The 24,590-nt window shown below is 39.3% G+C and overlaps 1 long non-coding RNA gene across 2 annotated transcripts in view; it reads left to right on the forward strand.

Annotated features, from left to right (window-relative positions):
• Window positions 1–1,924: 1,924 nt before the first annotated feature.
• Window positions 1,925–24,590, forward strand: part of LOC125131100 (uncharacterized) — a 38,942-nt gene continuing 16,276 nt past the window's right edge. Inside the window, exons 1-2 of one of the 2 annotated variants that reach the window (XR_007135852.1) lie at window positions 1,925–2,344; window positions 22,632–22,713. This is a non-coding gene — a long non-coding RNA (uncharacterized LOC125131100). The remainder of the gene's footprint in view (window positions 2,345–22,631; window positions 22,714–24,590) is intronic. The other variant, XR_007135853.1, reaches the window with a different exon arrangement.

The following is a 24,590-nucleotide window of genomic DNA, read 5'->3' on the forward strand; positions in this document are numbered from 1 at the left end:
GGTGCTACTCCTGCAGGGATTCCTGCTCCCCTGCTGTGTCTCTGGGGGCACATAGTTTCCTGGGCCATGAACTTGATTCAGCTGGAGATACACAACAGGTGAACTGAGCCATTGAACCTTCATATTTACAGTAGCACTAAAAGAGATCACTCATTTTTTCAAAACTTGTAGGAGTTCAGACCAAAAAGAAAATTTTTTTTTTTTTTTTTTTTTTTTGCCACACTTGCAGCATGTCCTGGGGCCTGGATTTGAACCAGAGCCTTAACAGTGACAATGCCACATAGTTATGCTGTGGGCATTTGGGAAGTCACAATTTTTTTTTAATTTGAAGTATAGCTTCAAGTGTATAGCATAGTGATTCAGTTATTTTTTTGATTATATTTCATTATAGGTTATTAGAAGATATTGAATGCAATTTCCTGTGCTATATAGGGAATCCTTGTTTTGTTTTTGTTTTTGTTTTTTTGTCTTTTCTAGGGCGGCTTCTGCAGCATATGGAGGTTCCCAGGCTAGGGGTCGAATCAGAGCCATAGCCACTGGCCCACGCCAGAGCCACAGCAATGCAGGATCCGAGCCGCATCTGCAACCTTCACCACAGCTCACGGCAATGCATGGTCCTTAACCCACTGAGCAAGGCCAGGGATCGAACCCGCAACCTCATGGTTCCTAGTCGGATTTGTTAACCACTGCGCCACAACGGGAACTCCTGGGAATCCTTACTGCTTACCTATTTTGTTTAGTAGTTTGTATCTGTTAATCTCATACTCCTAATTCAGACCACATTTTTTAATGATAAGCAACTTCAGAAAAGTACTTTAAAAAAAAAAAGAAAGAAAAAGAGTTAAGGTTTTAAGTCCAATAGAACCTCTATTAAATTGGAAGTTTCTGTTCTCTGTTCAGCTCTTACACTGTTTAATGAAAAGAGGTCAAGAGATAAACGAGTGTCATCAGAGAACAGAGAGTAGAGTGAGATACTAGCCTTTATTTTTATATGTTTGTAAAAATTACAAGTGACTTTTTAAAGAAAATTACAACAAAACAGTACAGCAAATATTACATAAAAATGTTTTCTTTTAGGGAGGAGAGTTAGGAAAGTAATGGATCTCCCTTGGAAAATTTCACTTGGAGAACAAAAGCAGCTCTGTGTGCACTTTATTTCCAGGTGATTGTGATTATACTGACTCATTCTTCTGCCCTAAAAAAAGGTTGGTCCCCGAGAAAGACAATTGGCTCCTTTGCTTAGACTTCCTGGCAGTGGGCAGCGGGGGCCTAGGACAGTCCTGGGTACTTTTTCACACCCAGTGCATGTGAGGCCAGTTTTCTAAAAAGAAGTATTAGTTACCTGCTCTGGGAATCAGAGTTGTTTTAGCCCTTAGGTCCTATAACCTGAAGACGTGGCCCTTGTTTTTTGCCTTTCCATCTTAATACATACATTTGCCCATGCCTGTTGGCAGCCAAGAGTTGATCTCTACTTTCTTCAAAAGGCTTGGTTATCTAGTGAAATATCCAAATGCTGGCAGGAACAGCACATCCTAACTTCCTGTCTCTGGCTCGCCTACTACTGTATTATGGGTGTATTTAATGTTCTGGCTATCTTTCCCTACCCTGAGTTGCTATCCAAACAACAATATCTAGTAATGCTGGAAACAGAGTCATCAGTTTTATATATATCTACAAGAATGAGCTCGTGTATAAAGGAAGGAAAGAAGGTACCAAATGAGTCTCCAATTGCCAATAGTTTTGACTAGCAATGCCTAAATATGTCCCAAAGTACATGGGAAATATGTCTGTGGACATGAGACATTGAGTCCAGTGAATTAGTCACCTACTTATTAAAGAAACACACCCTGCTTTAGTGCTTGGCACATCTACATCTGCTAAATATTAGAAAATATGGCTAAGATGTTTTCTGGCCAGAGGTCAGTTGGACAAGTGTATTTGTGTATGTGGGCACACCCTCCTTCCTCAAGGATCACTGTCTGAACCCTCACTTTAATCACAAGGAAATGATCAAGCTAGTCAGGATCACGGTCTGTTGCCTCAGTGTGAAAAGGGCAACCCCTTCTTCTGGAATGTGGAAATTGAAGTTAGCCCCATTGCTAATTGAATCAAACTGACCACAAGAGAGGAATTGTCTGCTTATGAAAAAAGTCTTGCTCTTCTAGCCACGTGGAGGGAGAAAGGGACTCTGCTTCTGCTATCACAGACATATTTCATTCCACTGGGGAATAAGAAAAGTATTCTCGGCAAAACCTAATGTCCTGAGAGTCACTTTGAAATGAGTTTGGGGGATGGCTGGTATATGCTGTGCTCAGAAGGAAAACCCAAGCTGATTTGACTAGAGGTAAGTACTTCCTACCTCTATTTTTTTAATGATCTCCTTTCTTGACTATGATTTTCCACCAAGCTCCCCAGTTTCTTTTGTCTGGTCAACAAAAACAGAAGCCAATGCTAAGATTAGGACCTGAAAACTAAAACTGAAACAAAGGGGAGATAAAAGTTGGATTTTATAACTCATCTATTTGTCCTTCACATGCATCATTTCCCCCTCATATCATGGTTCTTTGCATTGTGTGACAAAAGACCAGCTTTCCAAAATGCTGATTGTCTATGTAGATAAATGTCATCAACTAACCAGGTAATAGGCAAATGGCTTTATCTTTTAACATCAATGGAGTTTGGCAAGAATTAATTAATATGGTATCACTATCTCAGGGCTTTTTTAAAGTTTGCACAAGATAACTTGCTAAGTAATAGTCAGAGGAAATACATTTATTATTTGTGCCATTTACTTTCTATAAAGGATTAATAGGAAAGACTAGATATCAAGTCAAAATTGAATTCTAACTTGTGCTTAATTTATCTTTAGAGTTCATGGCTAACTTCCCTTACATTTTCAGGCTTTCCATATGAGGATTTAACTGGAACCCCATAATCTGTACTGTCATCTGTACTTCCTGTCTCAATAGCCTCACCTTGAAACTGGGCAAGTTCCCAAGGATACAATAAGCCAATGTCAAGTTGAACTATTTTTCAAAGGCTTTTTTGGTGCCCTTTTCTAACCAAGGGACCTTTATTTACCTTGACTCATGGTTCCAGGGGCTTAGAAAAAATTAGCTTTGCTGCTAATGCCGCTAATACACAATAACCCCTTTTCAAATTGCCTAAATGTTAAACAAATGTCATTCATAATTAACTGAAAATTATCAAATGCCAGATTTGTAGCATTTGATACCTATCTTTTTTACTTTGTTTTAAAAAGTTGGTTGTTTAATTGGCAAACAGAAAAAAGAGCAGCGTTTTTTGCTTGTTTTTAATCTAAGAGCTATGACTGAAGAAGTATGCAGAAGACTCTAGAGTCTTTGTTACTTCTTTGCTGAATAGCTTTAACCTCTTTAAGCTTTTATTTCTGCATCTATAAAATAAGGTTAATCTATTTTATGAGATATGAAAAACATGCCTGGCACATAATAAACACTGATGATAATTATTACAATGGTGTTTTATGCTATCATCTCCAGATACTATCTAACCCAGGAAGTGGAAAATGCCCAGTGCTTGTCCCTTTAAGAGTTGATAAAACATCAGCTGAACAGGAGCACAGTTCTGCCATCTCTGTCTTCATCGCTGGCTCCATTCTCCCCTAACCTATGCCAGATCAGATGCTTCCCACCTGTCACCCAGCTGCCTCTGGCCCACTATCAGGGCCACAGCTTCTATTCCTTACTACAGGTATCCCTGTTTTTCAAAAATTTGCTTTACAACAACTCACTTTAACAAAAGACCTACAGTAGAAACAAAGGAAAGCTGAAGAGGGTCTTCCCTTTACAAACAAACAAACAAACAAAAAAAACCTGAAAAGCAAAAATAGCAGTTCAGTGTTTGTTTTGCAGAGCGCTGTTAGAGAGACGGTGCAGGGAGAGAGGCACCAATAAGCTCCTTCCCCGGGGACCTACACCCAGCATCTCAGCATCAAGTGGCCATAGCTTTGAAGTGGATCTGTGAGCATCAGCGCTTTATCTCAATTTATTCTGTGCATCTGTTAGCAAGATGTGTCCTAAGTAATTGCTTTTTTGATTCACACCATTTTGGCTTATAAAAGATTTCATAACAATCCTCTACCTGCAGGTAACAGAAGGAACCTGTGTTTCTTTTCCCCTCTCCTTTCTTTTCCTTCTGTCTCCTGTTTTCCTTGACTTCTCTGCAGACAGACATCACTAGTTAGCTTTACCTTCTCTTCCTTCTAGTCAGAAAACAGACTGATCAAGACACATTGGCCTTTGGTTCATCTGCTCTATTTTCATGCTACTTGTTTAAAATTGCTTTCCTCCCTACCACAAATTACTCTATTGCTTTTTCTATTCAGAATGCTTGAGGGTGAAAAGAGATCCGATCACTAGTTGCCTGAGGTCTTGCTGTGTCACATGCAAAAGTCATAACCAAAACCCACTAGCTATTCACTTTGATCATCTCTGTTTATTCTGCAAGTCCATCTCATACAACTGCTAGGAACATCCATGGCATTTTTGTTCATTAATATAACTGAAAATACTCATTGAATGTTGCATGTGTGCTAGGTATTGTGATGAGTATTTTACTTGTACTATCTCATTTACTTCTCATCACAGTCCTGAAGATGATGACGTGATGTGACTCCTTTTTCATAGAAAAGAATCCCAGGCTCAGAGAGGTGATCCAGCTGTTACGTGGCTGAGGATACAATCTCAGATCAGTCTTCCTTAGAATCAGTCCTTCACTCCATATACTATATATTTCTTACAGTTTGCCAATAGGAAGGCCTCTTGGCTTATGCAGCTTCAAGTCAGAGAATTCTCATTTAGGACCCCTTGTTTAGAGAAACTCATAAGAGTCCATTTAAGAAAACAGATATAAAAGAAAGTCTTCCTTTCCCGCCCTATTTGACTCTGTCATCCATAATCAAAGCCAACCACAAAAATCTAACTAAAAGTTTATTTTAAACACCTTACCATAAACACCCAGGGAACTGTTGATTCACTGGAGTTCCCAAATCCTTATGTCCTTATGTACAAGTACGCCAAGCAGAGTATATATGTAGTCTCTGAATAAAAAAACTACAAACAAAAAACTACATAGGGACTGTGGAGATAAATAATAACACAAATGAATTTTTTTTTTTTTTTTTGGCTTTTAGAGCCACATCTGTGGTATGTGGAATTTCCCAGGCTAGGGGTCGAACTGGAGGTGTAGCTGCTGGCCTACACCACAGCCACAGCAACAGGGGAACTGAGTCTCGTCTGTGACTTATACCACAGCTCATAGCAATGTAGGATCCCTGACCCGCTAAGCAAGATTGAACCACATCCTCATTGATACTAGTCAGATTCATTTCTGCTGCGTCACAATAGGAACTCCTGACTTTAAAACACTTACTGAATTCGTAGTCCCTTTTAATCGAGTATTTATACTCAAACATATTTACCTTAAAATATTTATACTTAAACACAGAGGGAGGGAATCTGGATATGATTGGATTTGAGGCTGATTTTGTTATTTGGAAAGGCAGAGTTGCCCTAGCAGCCTGAAATTATGTCCTGTGGGTGTGGTATAGCCTGTAGCTGCACAGAATGCTGGCACTGGAATCATGGCTCTGATACTGACAAACTATGTCATCCTTATTCTCTATTCCTCAGGTCCCTCTTCTGTAAAATGGAGGTAATAATGTCTGCCTGTTGAGTTTGTTGTTGTTGTGGTTGTTTTTCCTTTTTTGCTTTTTAGGTCCACAGGTACAGCATATGTGGCAGCATATGTGTCAGCCTATTCCACAGCCACAGCAATGCGGGAACTGAACCACTTGTGACTCACACCACAGCTGACAGCAACACTGGATCCCCAACCCACTGAGTAAGGCCAGGGATCAAACCTGCATCCTCATGGATACTAGTCGGGTTCACCTCCACTGAGCCACAATGGGAACTCCGGGATTTTTAAAAGTTATTTTAAAAAGCATTGTAAGGGGCCCCCATTGTGGCTCAGCAGAAATGAATCTGACTAGTATCCATGAGGACTCAGGTTCGATCCCTGGCCTCACTCAGTGGGTTAAGGATCCAGCGCTTCCGTGAGCTGTGATGTAGGTCAAAGATGCGGCTCAGATCTGGCATTGCTGTGGCTGTGGTGTAGGCTGCCAGCTGCAGCTCCAATTTGACCGCTAGTCTGGGAACCTCCATATGTGGGGGTACAGCCCTAAAAATAAAAAAATAAAATAAAAGTATTTTTAAAAAGTATATTAAATACTATTTAAAAGATTTTTAAAGTATTTTTTAAAGTATTGCATGTGATGCTTTTAGGAGAGTGTGGGCACATAGTTAATTTTCAATGTTTGTTTTTTGTCTAGTGTTCTTGGTTGAAAAAAATCCAATCACATTAAAAGCTCACAGTCTGAATGGCAGGGTTACCCCGCTATGGTTATGAGCAGAATCCTAGATTTAAGCTAGCCCCACTCCCGTTCGCTCAGAGCTCCGGATTCCTCTTACTGTACTTTAATTTTTTTCCTATTTTATGACACATATCACCCTCGAACATACCATATATTTTATTGTTATTGTGTTTACTCTATATTAGTGCCTCCCCAAAAGCAGAAATATTAATTTTTTCCACTACTATGTTCTAAATGCATGGAACAGAGCATGGCATGTAATGATTGCTCAATAAATATTGATTAAAGAGTGAATAAATATATGAAAAGTTTGTATTCCTCAAAATTCCTCCCATTTCCTTCTTTTCTCTAGCCTATTTCTCCCTTTCAAACTCTTTTCCCCAATGAACAACAATAATATAATGGCTAATACTGATTGAGTGCTTCCTGAATTCCAGGTACCATGGTCAGCATGAAAAATGCATTATCTCATTTAATCATGTTTAAAAAAAGAAGACCCAAAATGGAGTTATCTGTGCTTAATACCTAACCTAATTGCACTCTCAGCCCCCCAGGGATGTAACCTTTAACCAGTCAACCTCAAATCACCTGCATTAATGAGATATTCAGCCCCATAGGCCCTACTGTTCTCCTTAGGAGGTCAACCTTGCCAAAAACAATGTATTCTTTGCTAATAATTTCCTATTTCCTCCCCCTTTCCACAAACCTTTCCTTTTTCACAGCTCAGCAAAGCTCTTTTCTATTTCCTAGATGGATGCTCCCTGATTCACTTCATAAAGCCAGTTTGACCCTTACATTTTTCTTTACCAATCCTATGAAATAAATGCTCTCATTCCCCTGACAGAGGTTCAGAGCAATTAAGGCATTTATCCAAGGTCATACAGCTATTTTACTTTATTTTTTGCTTTTTGGGCCATACCCTCAGCAGATGGAAGTCCCCAGGCTAGGGGTCGAATTGGAACTACAGCTGTCAGCCTACACCACAACCACAGCAATGTGGGATCCAAGCTGAGTCTGCAACCTACACCACAGCTCACAGCAATGCTGGATCCCTGATCCACTGAGCAAGGGCAGGGATTGAACCCTCTTCTTCATGGATACTGGTCAGATTTGTTTCTGCTTCACCACAACGGGAACTCCCACACAGCTGTTTTAAATGCAGTACCAGGTTAGAGCCCTGGGCAGTCTTATTGTGACATCTGAGCTCTTAACCATGCACTGTGGTCTGTGAATATGACTTATGACTGTAGGCCTTGCCCAGTGTTCCCTTCCACAAATGCCTGAATCTTAAGTCCAAAGGATAAGACCTGGTCTTATCCATAGGAGATGCTTTATCTGCAGAATTCCCAAAAAGTTGGTAAAGTGAAGCTGAGGCTATGTTTATTGGCAAGCTAAAATAACATCCTGCGGTAATAATGTTCCTGTCTTCCAGTGGGTTGCATTCACTTCATCACTGTGAATGACATCTCCCAAGGCATGTTAATAAACCAACCTAACCCCAGAGTAATGATAAAATGAAATCCTGCCAATACACGAAGCCCTGAATTTTAAGCAGCTTTTACCATTCAATATTAATTAACTCGCATGACCCATTAAGATCTGGCATTGCAAGGAGTTTGACTATCGATGGCAGCAAGATTCCTTAAGAATGTGTCTTTGAGCTATAGGGATAATTATTTCTACCAGCAGTAAAGGAAAAGCTCTTGGGATTTGCAAATAAAACTTGGGATTTTAGCATTTCCACGTTTCTGTGGCAACAGTGGCTTCAATGACAACCAGTCAGGGGTTGGAGTTACTGAACTCCCATCCCCCTTGTCTAGCCTGGGGCACCTCCAGTTTGCTCAAAGAAGAGTCATTGAGTATATCTGAGAATATGTTCATTTTCCAGATCTGTGCAGGATTCAACAACACAAGTTGGCATGTATCCAAATGGTATCCTGGAGCTCCCGTGTTCAAGAATACAACCAGACAGGAAGTGATAGGGCTGAAGTTAGGTGTAAGTGTTGAAACAGTTAATGATCAAAAGTGACACTTGGAGACCCGGACATAGCCAGCCATCTACCTCTATTTGCTTATGACCTGATGGCAGCACATGGTAGAGAAGGGATAGGATCACCACCATCACTACTCAGCAGGCAGGGAGAGCCAGGTAGCACCTGCCAAAATCCTCCCTGCCATTATCTCCCCATCTTTCCTTTATCCCAACAGACCTAAATATCCATTCAATGGAAATATGGCCTTTTAAGTATTAATTCCTCTGTTCATGCCTTATCTATCCTATTAGTAAACCAAACTCATTTCAGGAGTAAAAATACTCCACTGATTATTGAACAATAACAGGTAAGTTGGTATTTCCATGGTTGAAGGCTGGAACTAAAAGAAAAAACTTGTACTTTTAGTAAACTGAGTAAGTTTACCAAACTTCTATTTAGCAAATACGTAGTCACTTAAACGATCTACATCAAGGAGTTCCTACGTGGCTCAGTGGTAATGAACCCAACTAGTATCCATGAAGATGTGGATCCAATCCCTGAGCTTGTTCAGTAGGTTAAGGATCCGGTGTTGCTGCAAGTTGCAGCAGACACAGCTTGGATCCCGTGTTGTTGTGGCTGTGGCATAGGCTGGCAGCTGTAGCAGTGATTTGACCCCTAGCCTGGGAACTTCCATATGATGCAGGGGCAGCCCTGAAAAAAAAATCTATATCAGAAGAATAACAATTTATTGGGTGGGGGGGAGCAGGATGGTTAAATAAAGAAAAAAGTGAAGTCATATGATACTCTTCAGTACTTGTTATAAGTGTGTGAAATGATAGAGCAGGGGAGCTGTTTACTAATCATCTTAGAGGAAAACAATAAATATTTTTTTCCTTCTATGCACCTAAAGATGCATGTTCCTTAGCTGAGGAGGGGTGGTAAATATTGAAGGATGGATGGATGGACAGGTGGATGAATGGATGGATGAATGATGGATGGATGGATGGATGGATGGATGGATCAATTCATTCTTTTTTTTAATTACTCAAAGAATTTATTACATTTATAGTTGTACAATGGTCATCACAATCCAATTTTAAAGGATTTCTATCCCACGACCCCAGAGCATCCCCACACCCCCCAAACTGCCTCCTTTGGAAACCGTAAGTTTTTCAAAGTCTTTGAGTCAGTCAGTATCTGTTCTGCAAAGAAGTTCAGTCTGTCCTTTTTTCAGATTCCACATGTCAGTGAAAGCATTTGATGTTGGTGTCTCATTGTATGGCTGACTTCACTCAGCATGATAATTTCTAGGTCCATCCATGTTGCTAAAAATGCTGGTATTTCGTTCCCTTTAATGGCTGAGTCATATTCCATTGTGTATATGTACCACATCTTCTGGATCCACTCCTCTGTCGATGGACTTTTAGGTTGTTTCCATGGCTTGGCTATTGAAAACAGTGCTGCAATGAACAGTAGAGTACATGTGTCTTTGCAAGTCATGGTTTTCTCTGGATAGATGCCCAAGAGTGGGGTTGCTGGATCAAATGGTAGTTCTATGTTTAGTTTTCTAAGGAATCTCCATACTGCTTTCCACAGTGGTGGTACCAATTTACATTCCCACCTACAGTGTACTAGGGTTCCTTTTTCTCCACACCCTCTCCAGCACTGACTGTTTGTAGACTTTCGGATGATGGCCATTCTGGCTGGTGTAAGGTGGTACCTCAGAGTGGTTTTGATTTGCATTTCTCTAATAATGAGTGATGTTGAACATCTTTTCTTGTATGTTTTGGCCATCTGGATGTCTTCGTTGGAGAATTGTCTGTTTAGATCTTCTGCCCATTTTTGGATGGGGTTGTTTGTTTTTTTGGTATGGAGCTGCACAAGGTGTTTATAAATTTTGGAGATCAGTCCCTTGTCAGTTGATTCATTTGCAAATACTTTCTCCCATTCTGTGGGTTGTCTTTTCGTGTTGTTTAGGGTTTCCTTTGCTGTGCAGACACTTTTACGTTTGATTAGGTCCCATTTGTTTATTTTTGTTTTTATTGTCAATAATCTAAGAGGTGGATCTGAGATGTTGCTGTCATTTTATGTCAGAGAGTGTTTGGCCTATGTTTTCCTCTAAGAGTTTTATAGTGTCTGGTCTTATATCTAGGTCTTTAATCCATTTGGAGATTCTTTTTGTGTATGGTGTTAGGGAGTGTTCTAATTTCATTCTTCTACATGTGGCTGTCCAGGTTTCCCAGCACCACTTATTGAAGGGGCTGTCTCTTCTCCATTGTATATTCTTGCCTCCTTTGTCATAGATTAGTTGGCTGTAGGTGTGTGGGTGTAATGCTGGGCTTTCTATCCTGTTCCACTGATCTATATTTCTGTCTTTGTACCAGTACCATGTGGTTTTGATGACTGTTGCTTTGTAGTATAGTCTGAAGTCAGGGAGTAATTCCTCCAACTCCATTTTTCTTTTTCAGGATGTCTTTGGCTCTTCTGCATCTTTTGTGCTTCCAAACAAACTTTAAAATATTTTGTTCGAGTTCTGTGAAAAATGACTTTGGTAATTTGATAGGAATTGCATTGAATCTGTAGATTGCCTTGGGTAGTACAGTCATTTTGATAATATTAACTCTTCCAATCCAAGAGCACAGTATGTCTTTCCATTTATTTGTGTCATCTTTGATTTCTTTCATTGGTGTCTTATAGTTTTCAGATTACAGGTCTTTTGTCTCTTTAGGTAGGTTTACTCCTAGGTATTTGATTCTTTTGGATGCAATGGTAAACAGGATTGCTTCCCTCATTTCTCTTTCTGATCTTTCATTGTTAGTATATAGAAATGCAGTCGATTTCTGTATATTAATTTTGTATCCTGTGACTTTGCCAAATTCATGAATGAGCTCTAACAGTTTTCTGGTAGCATCTTTAGGATTCTCTAGGTGTAGTATCATGTCACCTACAAGTAGTGATAGTTTTACTTCTTCCTTTCCAATTTGGATTCCTTTTATTTCTTTTACTTCTCTGATTGGCTAGGACTTCCAAAACTACGTTGAACAGTAGTGGTGAGAGCAGACATCCTGATCTCAGTGGGAATTCTTTCAACTTTTCACCCTTGAGAATGATGTTAGCTGTGGGTTTGTCATATATGGCCTTTATTATGTTGAGGTAGGTTCCCTCTATGCCCACTTTCTGAAGGGTTTTTATCAGAAATTGGTGTCGGATTTTGTCAAAGGCTTTTTCCCAGGAGGTCCTCCAAGAACTGCAGTCAGGTTTGACCCAGATTCCTATGGAGACTTTGCTTTGCCCTGGGACCCAGTGCACGTGAAAGTCTGTGTGCACCTTTTAAGAATGGGGTCTCCATTTTCCCCAGTCCTGTGGAGCTCCTGCACACAAGCCCCACTGGCCTTCAATGCCAGATGCTCTGGGGGGTTCTTTCTCCCAGTGCCAGATCCCCACATGTGGTAGTTTGATGTGGGGCTCAGAACTCTCACTCCTGTAGGTGAGTCTCTGTGAACCAGTTAGTTTCCAGTCTGTGGGGCTTCCCACCCAGGAGGTATGGGGTTGCTTATATCATGTAATCCCCCCTCCTACCTCTTGATATGGCCTCCTCTTTGTCTTCTGGAGTAGGATATCTTTTTGAAAGTTTCCGGTCCATTTGGTTGAAGATTGTTCAGCACTTAGTTGTAAATTTTGTTGTTTTAGGAGAGAAGTTGAGCTCCAGTCCTTCTATTTTGCCATCTTAATCCCATCTCCCAATTCATTCAATAAATATTTACTGAGTACTTATTATATACCAAATACCAGGGGACAGAGAGTGATCAAAAACAGATAAAAATGAGAGCTAGATGGCCCAGTAAATTCTAAATAGATATGGGAGCTCCTAAGCCCCTGTTACACTGCTTCACAGGCCACAAGAGTTCATTTACCTTAACCTGGAGAGACCCATAAGAAATAGTAGTCTGATGCTATAGAATTATTACTGACAATGAGATCAAACTGCCCTTTATACTGATGAATGCCAGATCCCATAGATAGAGGACCAAGTGTGCTCTGAGCTGAAATGTGATTTCAAAGCAAAAGAGACTGGTGTGGGTCGGCCATTTATAAGAACACACTTGGATTTTGCTTAAAAGAAAGGAATTAGAATTATTCATGAATGGAAATTATGGCACCTGTACCTCTTGTTTCTAAAAGAAATTAGGCCTACTGTACAGCACAGGGAACTATATCCAATCTCTTGGAATAGAACATGATGGAATATAGTATAAGAAAAAGAATGTACACACACATATATATGACTGGGTCACTATGCTGTACAGCAGAAATTGGCACAACACTGTAAATCAACTATACTTTAATTAAAAATAAATAAATAAATAAATAAATAATAAAATAAATTAGGCCTGCCTAAGAATCCTTGAGGTGATTTTTTTCCCTTTTTACTACATTTTATACTACAGCCAAGAAAACAGTGGGACCAGACCTTTAAATATTAATATTCATCATTATTATATGTATGTCTTAATGACAAAAGCAAAGAAAGAATATGTTTTTCTCTTGAATCTATATTCCTTCTTGGGGATTTTCAAGTAAGGTAGGAAAAATTAAGTATATAAATCCTTTAGTATAAAAACTGTTGTGGGGCTGGAGAGAATTAAGCATGGGGGGAGATAATTAAGCAATAGAAACTGAGTTTTCTGATAATACTATAGTGAAATTACCCTGGGTCAGCTAGTCTCCTCAGGGTTCCAGTGTGTGAAACTTACTTTTAATCATTGTACACAGAACCATTCAGCCCCTTAGGGCCCATTTACACACTGACCAAACTCACAAATTCTGAAGTATAAACCAGAATGCCCCTTTATGAACCTATGTTGGAAGTTATCTCTTAGTAGTCTTTTATGCCTTCTGATGGGCATAAAAACTCAGACCTCCAAATTATCCATCAAAAGACTTAAAAACAAGTAAACTGTGTAATCTGTAGACATTAGAGTTCCACTAAGTTAAGAAATTAATGGACTACTTTTCTCTAGAGAAACAGTCCAGCACAGAAGCTGGATTAGGATATGGGTACAACTAGGGTTGGATCCAAAGCTCATCTACCACCTACTAGTGACTTTCAGAAAGCTCACTTGTCCTTATTACTCTCTTCTGAATATGAAAATAAAGAAAAAAGACAATCCATTTAAAGCATTAGGCACAATAATTATAACCTATATGGGAAAAAAGAATGGATATATTTCTATGTATGACTGATTGACTTTGCTGTATATATGAAACTAATACAACATTGTAAGTCAACTATACACCAATAAAATTAAATTAAAAAATAAATAAAGCATTAGTCACAACATTTGATGCATAGGAAACCATCAATAAATGTTCAGCATTTTTATATTCCTAACCAAAGTATCGATATTGGTTTTCTGGGAAAACTTTATCTTAACAGGGTTGTTGTAAGAATTAAAATGCTCAGATAATATTAACTAGTACTGTTTCTGGCTAAAGAAATAAGATTTATGGAATCAAAATACCCACCACATAGACAGTAGCATTTGACAGACATTAAAACTTCTACTTTCAAGATTGTTTTCATAAGACACCACCCTAGTGTTACTTTCCCATCAGTCCTCTTTTCACCAGGCACATTCTAGGCATAATTCTCTGTGGGGCAGTCTCCTCTAGATTTGAACCTTTCCTAAATCTCCAGAGGTTATTTTGATAAGGAGTGTTAAGTTCATCTATTATGTGATTATTTCTGGTATTTTCAGCCTCAGAACTACAGGTGAGTTTTTCGTGACCATTGTACTAAGTCCACTTAATTTTCAAAAGATGAAGAAAGGCACATAGATCCAAATCACTTGAACTGCTGGTTAAATTGCAGACTCTTGGAATCATTAAAATGGTGGTTATCTCAGGGTAGGGTGGGGTAAAGTTGGCCTGGGAAGGGGCATGAGCAAACTCTCTGGGGTGTTGGAACATTCCATGGCTTTATCTGGGAGGTGGCTGTGTATACACAGATGTGTACATATGTAAAAACTTACTGAACTAGAAGACTTCTGGTTCCCAATTCTCCATGTAAGGAGCTTGGAATTTGCATCCCCATCCTAACAACAAGCAAAAAACTGAACAGACTGAAAATCAACAACTCTTCTTGGATCCCTAAGGGAGGGGAAGACACAGGGCAAACTGCTACCCTCAAGACTGGAGAGTCAGGTAGGAAAGAAAAGGGAGTTACAGCTTACTGGAGCAGACTCATGAATGGAAACTGCCCCAGGTGTGGTGATACCTTTTTAGATACAACATCAAAGACAAGATCCATGAAAGAAATAATTGATAAGCTGGACTTCATTAAAATTAAAAACTTTTGCTCTGCAAAAAACAGTATCAAAGGGGTTAGAAGACAAGCCACAGACTGAGAGAAAAGATTTGCAAAAGTCACATCTTATAAAGGACTATTATCCAAAATATATAAGGAACTCTAGAAACTCAGTAGTAAAGAAAGAAAAGTCCAATTAAAAAATGAGCCAAAGATCTTAACAGACATTTCATCAAAGATGACAAACAGATGGCAAATAAGTATATGAATAAATGCTCCACATCATTTGTCATCAGGGAAATGCAAATCAAAACAGTAATGTGATATTCCTATTGTGGCGCATTGGAAATGACTAGTATCTATGAGGATGTGGGTTTGATCCCTGGCCTCACTCAGTGGGATAAGGACCTGGCATTGCATAAGCTGTAGTATAGGTCGCAGACATGGCTTGGATACTGTATTGCTCTGTCTGTGGTGTAGGTCAGCAGCTGCATCTCCAATTGGACCCCCTAGCCTGGGAACCTCCATATGCCATGGGGTGCCAACATAAAAAGACAAAAAAACAAAAAAAATACAAAACCAAGATATTGCTACATACCAATCAGAATGGTCAAAATCTAGAATACAGACCACACTAAATGCTGGTAAAGATCTGGAGCAACAGGAACTCTTATTCATTGCTGGTAGTAATACAAAATAATGTAGCCACTTTGGAAGACAGTTTGGCAGTTCCTTTAAAAAAAACAGTTTTACCATATGCTCTAGCAATCAAGAATCTTGGTATTAATCCAAAGGTATTAAAAACTTACATTTACACAAAAACCTGCACATGGATGTTTATAGTAGCTTTATTCATAGTTGCCAAAATTTGGAAGCAACAAAGATGTCCTTCATTAAGTGAATGGATGAAGACACTGCCACACCCAGACAATGGAATATTATTTAGAGCTAAAAAGAAATGAGCTATCAAGCCATGTGGACATGACGGAGTCTTAAATGTGTATTACTAATTGAAAGAAGCCAATCTGAAAATCTGTGGTGTAGGCCAAGACTGCAACCTACACACAGGTCACAGCAACGTTGGATCCCCAACCCACTGAGTGAGGCCAGGGATTGAACCCACATCCTCATGGATGCAGTTCATTTCCACTGAACCACAATGGGAACTTCTCCTTGTTGTTTTGATTTGCATTTCCATGATTCCAACTATCTGACATTCTGGACAATGTAAAACTATGGAGACAATGAAAAGATTGGGGGGGGGGTAGTGGTTGGAGAGATCAATAGGCAGAGCACAGAGGATTTTAAGGGCAGTGAAACAACTCTGAATGATATTAAGATGGTGGATATGTGTCATTATACATTTGTCTAAACCCATAGAATGTACAACACAAAGAGTGAACCCTGAGGTAAACTGTAAACTTTGGGTGATTACCATGTGTCAGTGAGAGTTCATCCTTGGTAAAACATGTACCATTTACGTGAATGATGTTGATAATGGGGAAAGCTATGCATGTGTTAGGGAAGGAGGACAAAGGTAAATCTATTTATCCCTCTCAATTTTGTTGTAAACTTAACACTGCTCTAAAAAAAGCCTTTAAAAAATTCACTATGAACTTAAGGTAAGAGTACTCTGGGTACGTGGCAACTCAATAAAAAGATCTAAGCAATAAATAAAAATGTCTGGCCTTATCTCACATATTTTGAATCAGAAACTCTGGGCAAAGGGCACATGCATCTTCATTTTTAATAAGCACTCTCAGATGATTCTAATATACACTGGATTTTGAGAACCACAGATATAAAAAAGCACATTTTCAGTTTCAAAGACCAAGAAAAATAATCTAAAATCAAGACTACCCCTGGAGCTGGGAGATAAATGCAGCATAAATACCAGTATTCATATATTCTGAAAACGTGGAGTTTTGAGTCAAGAAACCAACATCTGTTTCTTGCACTGATAGGTCTCCCACAGAAAAACTGAAATGAGCCATTGGGAGGTGAGGACCTGCAGAGAGGCTGCAGCAGGGCTCTACTCTTCACTTTGACCTTGTGGCCAGAGCTTCAGGCAGAAGTGCTCCTCCCTTCCAATCCGATAATGGCACAAGCTGGTCAAGTTTCTGGGGGTTGAATTACAATGCAGTACCTTTGAGAAGAGTACTTGTCAAGAACCTGCCTCCTCCCAAATAATCAGGGGTTTGTTTGGAAAAGAAGAAAAAGGGGTTGCCTAATAGAGCTTTTTGAAAGCTGAGATAAAAGACTTTCTTCCATGTAGCTGCCTGCAGAGTGTCATGATTCCAAATGAAAAGCTCTCTGGCTCCAAAACAGATGCTCTAATGTTTGAGTGAATGAATCTGGGGGAATATTTAGAGACCATCCAAGATCGCTGCAAGGATTTGTTTACAAAGGCTCCTTTTGCTTTAGCGTTATTTTATACTGCATCATTTTCGTGCAGCATCTACTGTGGCATTATTAGAGAGGTATACATGAAAAGGCAGGTTTGCCTTCCAGGGCATCATCTGACCCCATGCCTATAGACTGGGGGAGGATGTCCACTCCACCTCAGAACAAACCAGAAGACTCCGGTTACCCGCCTCTTGTGTTTCTCTTTGACAATTCTGGACTATGCAACACTCTTTTTTGTAAAGGGGGCCCCAGCAGAAACAAATGTTTTTCTGCACTGCTGCAAATCCAATGAGAAAAATGCAAATCTCGGATCTCCCTGTGGACAGTAGGGCTAAGGTTACAGTGAAAACTGATCCCCAGCACAAACTTCCTGACTAATCCTCTTTGCCTCTACCCGCTTTCCCAACTCACAATAATCATGTCCTTCAGTTCGTACCCCACCCCCAACAGCACACCTGTTATTGCAAACCTATAATAACAGAGTATAGATTTCCCCAGGGAAATGGCAAAAGAACTCAAGGTATTTATCTGTTGGCAAAACTGTGCCTCCTTCTGAGACTGTTGTATGTACACAAATATTTCTCTGCACATGAATCACAGCATTTTCCAGCTGGAACAGACCTTGAGGATAATCTAGGGGACCTTCTCATAAATAGATACAGAAACACAGGCCCAGAAAGGAAAATTTACCTCAGGTTACAGAACCAGTTAGGAATAAATCAATTAATGTCCTCTGGCCAAACCAGGCTTGCCTTGATCACACACTTTGTCAACAACTCCAAGGTCTTTTTTTTTTAATAGACCTAATTTTTTAGAGCAGTTTTAGATTTGCAGCAATATGGAGTGGAAGCTACACCCATACACCACCCTGCCCCCACATAGGACTCCAAGTCCTTCTAAGTTTCTTAGTAACTCCAGGGCAGTATATGGAGGTTAAACCCAGTTAATATCTTTTTCCCTCTCTTTGTCAGATGTTTTACAAGATGAGATACCAGACAAGAGATGGTATCCTATAGGGGTCCCATTAGGAAGACCTTCACAAATGTCCCCATTCTCCTGTAACCAAAAGACATTTATTTACTTCTCCCCAGCAACTAATGCAATCTCCTTTCTTTTGACAATGGGTCTTGCCTTCTTTGGCAATATTACTTTTCTTTCCTAAATTCTGGAATTTCTCCTCCTCTGCCTCCCCCCTGGGGTCCGTCTCACATAGTCTCTTTTAGTCCACAGCATAGCTGTTGATTATTTTGAAACAGACCATGTCTCTTTCCTAACATTTATCTTCAGTTTTCTCAAAAGCACTGGGTCATCCTGGCATTCTTATTAGTCTGTGGTTGCATTTCAACAGTATCCCACAAACTGAATGACAGAAATGTCCAACGATATTCAATAAGTTGAACATTTTCATCATGCTCCATTGTCTCAGGCAAGGAAAGCACATGTTCAGGATGAGTCATCTCATTTCCTGCCAACAGTCATTGGCAGGCAAATTGTGCCTTCCTTTAGTTTGTCACTTCTTGGTCTCAGCCATTTAAATTTTAAATCTTAAATCATAAGAGTTTATGACTTTAATCAAATCTGTAATTCTTATAAGCAAAGGCCTTGTTTGTATCTGATAACAGAGGTACATGTGAAATATATATAAGCAATTCAGAAATTTAGCATTGCCAAGGATTGTCTTAGCCTCATTTGTTTTTCAATAGGTGTCAACACGGTGCTTGATACTTTCAGATGACCTAATTTAAGAGGGATAATCTTAAACATTTTCCTGATTTACATCCATCCAAAATTTCAGCAATGTTAGCTACTTTATATAGTACTGTACTTCAGTTTTGATGAATGGAAAAGTCAAAACATCAAGCCCAAAGTCATGAGGCATCAATAGAGAACAAGGACCAGAGTATGTATCAAGGTCAACTAACCAGTGAACCAAAATCCAGCAACACATCTTGCAGTGTTTCATGATAGATCCCCAAATTGTCACTACTACACTCTCTACTTAACCAAGCTCCCCTTCATTACTCTCCATGCCATTTTTCCTAAGGGTTCCCAAATGTTAAGTAGAGCATTCTGTCTCACCTAGCCTCTCAAGACCCTCCTGTCCCACATCACCCAAGATCTACCTACTCCTCCTTAATTTTACCCTCCATTCACAATGAGATAGCAAGAAAAAGGATGAGCCACAAAAAGGCTACACCTCCTTGATTTAGTCTTTCTTGTTTTTAATTATTGCAAAGAGAGGCAGTATGATTTAATGGAGAGAATAATGGATTTGGTGTCAGAAAACCCAAGATGGAGTCTGGTTCTGTTACTTGACAGTTCTGTGACTTGGAAAAAGACACTGAAATGAATTAATCTTAAATTAATCCTCTAGAACTTCTCTTTCCTCATCTCTAACATGGGTATGGCACCCTGGTTTACTGTGAGGTACAAAATCCATTGAATGCACTGTTTAAATGCATGTTTAGTGTTATGTGTATATAAAAAGTGTGATGCTGGATACCTCTAACCCCTGAGGGCAAAGTGGCACTAATGGGCCTATTAGGGATTCAGTGACTCCTGTACAAAAAGCTGATAATCATGTCTCCATGATCTCAAATTTTTTCCCTAAAAGTCTTCATTGGGAGAATTGAAAAGGAACAAATAACTGTGCTAAATGAAAGAAATTTGTTTGAAAGTTTATTTCTCCTTTTTAATCTACCTTTTAATGTGAGCAGTTTAAATTTCCAACCAAATAAAACTGATGCTTTGGGAAGATGTGACAATTTACCACATGTTTTTTAATGCCCTCTGGAACTGTACTCTGTGGTACCATCGTGTCGCTGATTGTAGACCTCTGCCTTCCTCATCTGTTATTTCCATGGGAAGTTATCAGAGCTACATTATAGCCCTCTGTTTACTGGTCTTCCTCCTCCAGACAAGCACTTTGGTTTCTTTCTTGCTTTATCCCTAGAGCCTGGCATAGAGCTCAGTATATCATAAACACCCTTACACATGCTTGCTGAATGAATCAATAAACTTTCTCTTGACAAGGATATTTTTGAGGTTGGTTAATAATTAATGCCCTAATTACTATTGATTTCTATGGATAAAAATGGAAAAGGCAAAATGAGAGCTCTGAAAGTTAAATGGCTAGGCCCAAATGTAACCAATACTGGCTAGACCCAGTACTACCCAAGTCTAAGGCTGGTTTCAGCTCTTCCATCCAGTGCTTCAGCCATCTTTCCCTGACACTCAACAGCCTGCTGCTCAGTATGGATATTCATTCCATTGCTGTTGGCCTATCTTTGTGTGTGAAAAGTATCAATGGTTTATTCTGCCATTTGATTTCTATAATCATCAATGATACCTATAAGAAACCTTGATCCAGTCCTTGTTCCACATTCCACAATACCTGTTTCACACACACACACACACACACACACACAAATTTCCCTTTGAATCTGACGCATATTCTGTACTAGAAGATATCCTGGGGAGGGAGGAGAAACATAGGGAGAGGAGAAAGAGAGAGAGAATCAGAGTCACCATCTGTTGACAATACTCTTGTGCAGAGCCAGTTTTGAAGGTTAATGACATGTCACGTATCCTCTAGTGTCTGGTAATGAAAATAGGCTGCTCTCCCAGAATTTGATAGAACAGTTGTTGCTCTGCAGAAGATGCAACATGTCAGCCAGCACTCCAGCAGAGTCCAGGAAGGCAATTCCTGCCAAAACCTGGATGAAATTTAATAGTGATCCAGGAAAAACAACTTTTACCAAAACTCAATTGTGGAAGTGATCATTTTTCTCTAAGGCCAACAGAGGGGCTATAAAGCATTGACCTTCCAAAAGGACCCTACATAAATGACAGTTGTTTTTTTTTTAAAAAGTGCTCTTGAATTTCACCAGCAACTTTTCCATATACATCTACTCCTTTTTCTACCTGTTTTCAGAAAAATAAGGGCTATAGGCCTATAAGAAAAACAGGTCCAAGGGTTTACCAAGTGTCCATCCATGGTTTCTTTGGGTGGTTAAATTATGGGCATTGCAGTTGATCCAAGGAAAATCTGAGTCTTAACTTCATTGACAGCCTACTGTTGAATGACTCACTTTGCTGTCTCATCAAGAATTCATCAGTTGAAAGGTTGCATCTTCTTAATTGTAATTGCATGCATCTCCCACATCTCACCTGGGCTCTCTTTAATTTTCAAAGCCCTGTTGAGCAACCTTTGAGAATTTGGACCCCTTACCACCTAGTGCCCCTGTTTTAAAAGGGGGCAGCTCTACCTATTTTGCCATTAACTTAAGAACTAACTGGTCCCAGCATGGAGTAGAGTGGATTGTCTGGGAACTAGTATAAAGGGACAGAGTAGAGAAATTAGAAAGCTCTCAAGTTCCTTCAGATCATGTCTTTATAGTGTGACATCATTGTTTAATTTGAAGTAAAATTTCTGGACTTCAGCTCTGCCTAACTTCAAATATAAGTGAAGAATAAAAATTAAAAAATAAATGGTTGTTTGATTTCCTGCCAGTTTGTACTATCCAACCCTCTCTCATTCAAGAGCAGGCATACAAGTTAAAGTTTGGTCGTGTGAGGTGCTGAAATGATCATATGCACAAAAGTCAGGAGATTTGGGTTCATTTTCACACTCTTCTTGTGTGACCAGGTAAATCATTTAACTTCTCTGGGCCTCAAATTCCTCAACCATGAAATTAAACTCAATTTAATAAATGTGTTTTCAACCACTGAAAATGGGAGGGAATTTGTCTAGATCAGCACTGTCTAATAGAACTTTATGCAAAGAAGGAAATATTTTATATATGTACTATCCAATATGGTAACCACTAGCCATATTGAACAGCACGTGGAATATGGGTACTATGACTAAGGAATGAATTTTTAATTTAATTTTAATCATTTTCAATTTAAAACAAAGATGGGGCTGGTGGTTGCTGTATTGGACAATAAAGGTTCAATTATTTCTAAAGTTCTTACTAAAAGTTCTGTTTTGATGAATTCTATATCTAGCTAAGGGCCCACAATAAATCTTGTCAGTTTGTCTATCCTGAAATTAACTTCACAACTTACTTGGTATATATTAATAACTTTAATCTTTATCAGTGCAGTAATTAATCACTCTAATAAAAAAAGGGATCCCTACCTGAACAAGATGAAACATATGTGAAAGAATTTTATGAATTCTAAAATGCTACGCAAATATAAAGCATTACAAATAAAATCTCTATCACACCTAACTTCATACTTGTTCCAAGGGATAGCTGGCATATATAGACTAAAAACTCTTCTGTTTCATAGCCCAGACCAATGGAAAATTCCTTAATGGAACCCTGTGGTAGTCTTGAAAACATACTTTCTGAGTAACTTCTTCCACTGATGTTTGAGTAAACAAATTTGAGATTCCTTTTCTTTCCCATCACATCCATCAAGGGTTTCAACCTGGATTGACATAACCTATACAAGAAAATTACTTCTATTAATTATGTAATATCTTACAACAGTTGAGTAAGTGCATTTATTTTGCTTCTAGGCTTTGCCTCACACCTGGGAAACTCATTAAACACTGATCAGAAGAAGTCCAAAGTGGTGACTCACCAGAAGCTCCCATTTTGGTCTGTACCTGCATTTGCCTCTTTTCACCTCTGTTTAATTTCATTTGGCTCCTTGGTTTCCTGTCACTGAGCTTTAGACTATTTTAGCCCTTCCCATGTGGCTTCCTAACTGATGTGCTTCTCAGGATCACAATCCTTTCCATTTCTTTTCTATTCTGTTCTTGTCTCCCCACTTCTGGCACATTTGCTCAGTTCTGCACCCCTTGAACATTCCCTCCAAGATGGTTCTGAGATTGTCTCCTGAATACTGACCCAGTGGGCAGCTGAAGCTGGCATAGCCCAGAGACCATACCTCTGGCCCTTTCTCAGCTCTCCAAGGTCTAGGATCCAGACAATGGGTTTCTATTTGAAGGAAAGACCTGTCTTTTTAAAATTTTTTTATTGCTATTTCCCCAACACATTTTCTTTTTCCCACTGTACAGCATGGGGACCCATTTACACATACATGTATACACAATTTTTCCTCCCATTGTCATGCTCCATTGTAAGTATCTAGACATAGTTCTCAGTGCTACACAGCAGGATCTCATTGTTAATCCATTCCAAAAGCAATAGTTTGCATCTGTTAACCCCAAACTCCCAATCCCTCCCACTCCCTCTCCCTCCGCCCAGGCAATCACAAGTTTATCCTCCAAGTCCATGAGTTTCTTTTCTATGGAAAGGTTCATTTGTGCTGTATATTAGATTCCAGATATAAGTGGTATCATATGGTATTTGTCTTTCTCTTTCTGACTTACTTCACTCAGTATCAGAGTCTCTAATTCCATCCATGTTGCTGCAAATGGCATCATTTCATTCTTTTTATGGCTGAGTAGTATTCCATTGTGTATATCTACACCACATCTTCCCAATCCAAGCATCTGTCAATGGACATTTGGGTTGATTCCATGTCTTGGCTATTGTGAATAGTGCTACAATGAACATGCGGGTGCATGTGTCTTTTTCAAGAAGAGTTGTGTCTGGATATATGCCCAAGAGTGGGATTGCTGGGTCATATGGAAGTTCTATGTATAGATTTCTAAGGTATCTCCAGACTGTTCTCCATAGTGGTCGTACCAGCTTACATTGCCACCAACAGTGCAGGAGGGTTCCCTTTTCTCCACACCCCCTCCAGCACGTGTTATTTGTGGATTTATTCATGATGGCCATTCTGACTGGTGTGAGGTGGTATCTCATGGTAGTTTTGATTTGCATTTCTCTAATAATCAGGGATGTTGAGCATTTTTTCATATGCTTGCTGGCCATCTGTATATCTTCCTTGGAGAAATGTCTCTTCAGGTCTTTTGCCCATCTTTCCATTGGGTTGTTGGTTTTTTTGCTGTTGAGTTGTATAAGTTGCTTGTATAGTCTAGAAATTAAGCCCTTGTCCATTCAAACAGATCATTTGAAACTATTTTCTCCCATTCTGTAAGTTGTCTTTTTGTTTCCTTTTTGGTTTCCTCTGCTGTGCAAAAGCTTGTCAGTTTGATTAGGTCCCATGGGTTTGTTTTTGCTTTTATTTCTGTTGTTTTGGGAGACTGACCTGAGAGAACATTCATAAGGTTGATGTCAGAGAGTGTTTTGCCTGTATTCTCTTCCAGGAGTTTGATAGTGTCTTGTCTTATATTTAGGTCTTTCAGCCATTCTGAGTTTATTTCCGTGCATGTTGTGAGGGTGTGTTCTAGTTTCATTGATTTATATATGGCTATCCAGGTTTCCCAGAAATTCTTGCTGAATAGACTGTCTTTTCCCATTTTATGTTCTTGCCTCCTTTGTCAAAGATTAATTGACCATAGGTGTCAAGGGGAAAGACCTCTCTTACCAACTGTTGAGGAAAAAATCATTTCCAATTTTATCTTATTTTTAAGTGATTCTAGAGTTTTTCTATATAAGGTACA

Source organism: Phacochoerus africanus, chromosome 7 (genome assembly GCF_016906955.1).
Source record: "Phacochoerus africanus isolate WHEZ1 chromosome 7, ROS_Pafr_v1, whole genome shotgun sequence".
In the NCBI taxonomy this organism is placed as follows: Eukaryota; Metazoa; Chordata; class Mammalia; order Artiodactyla; family Suidae; genus Phacochoerus; species Phacochoerus africanus.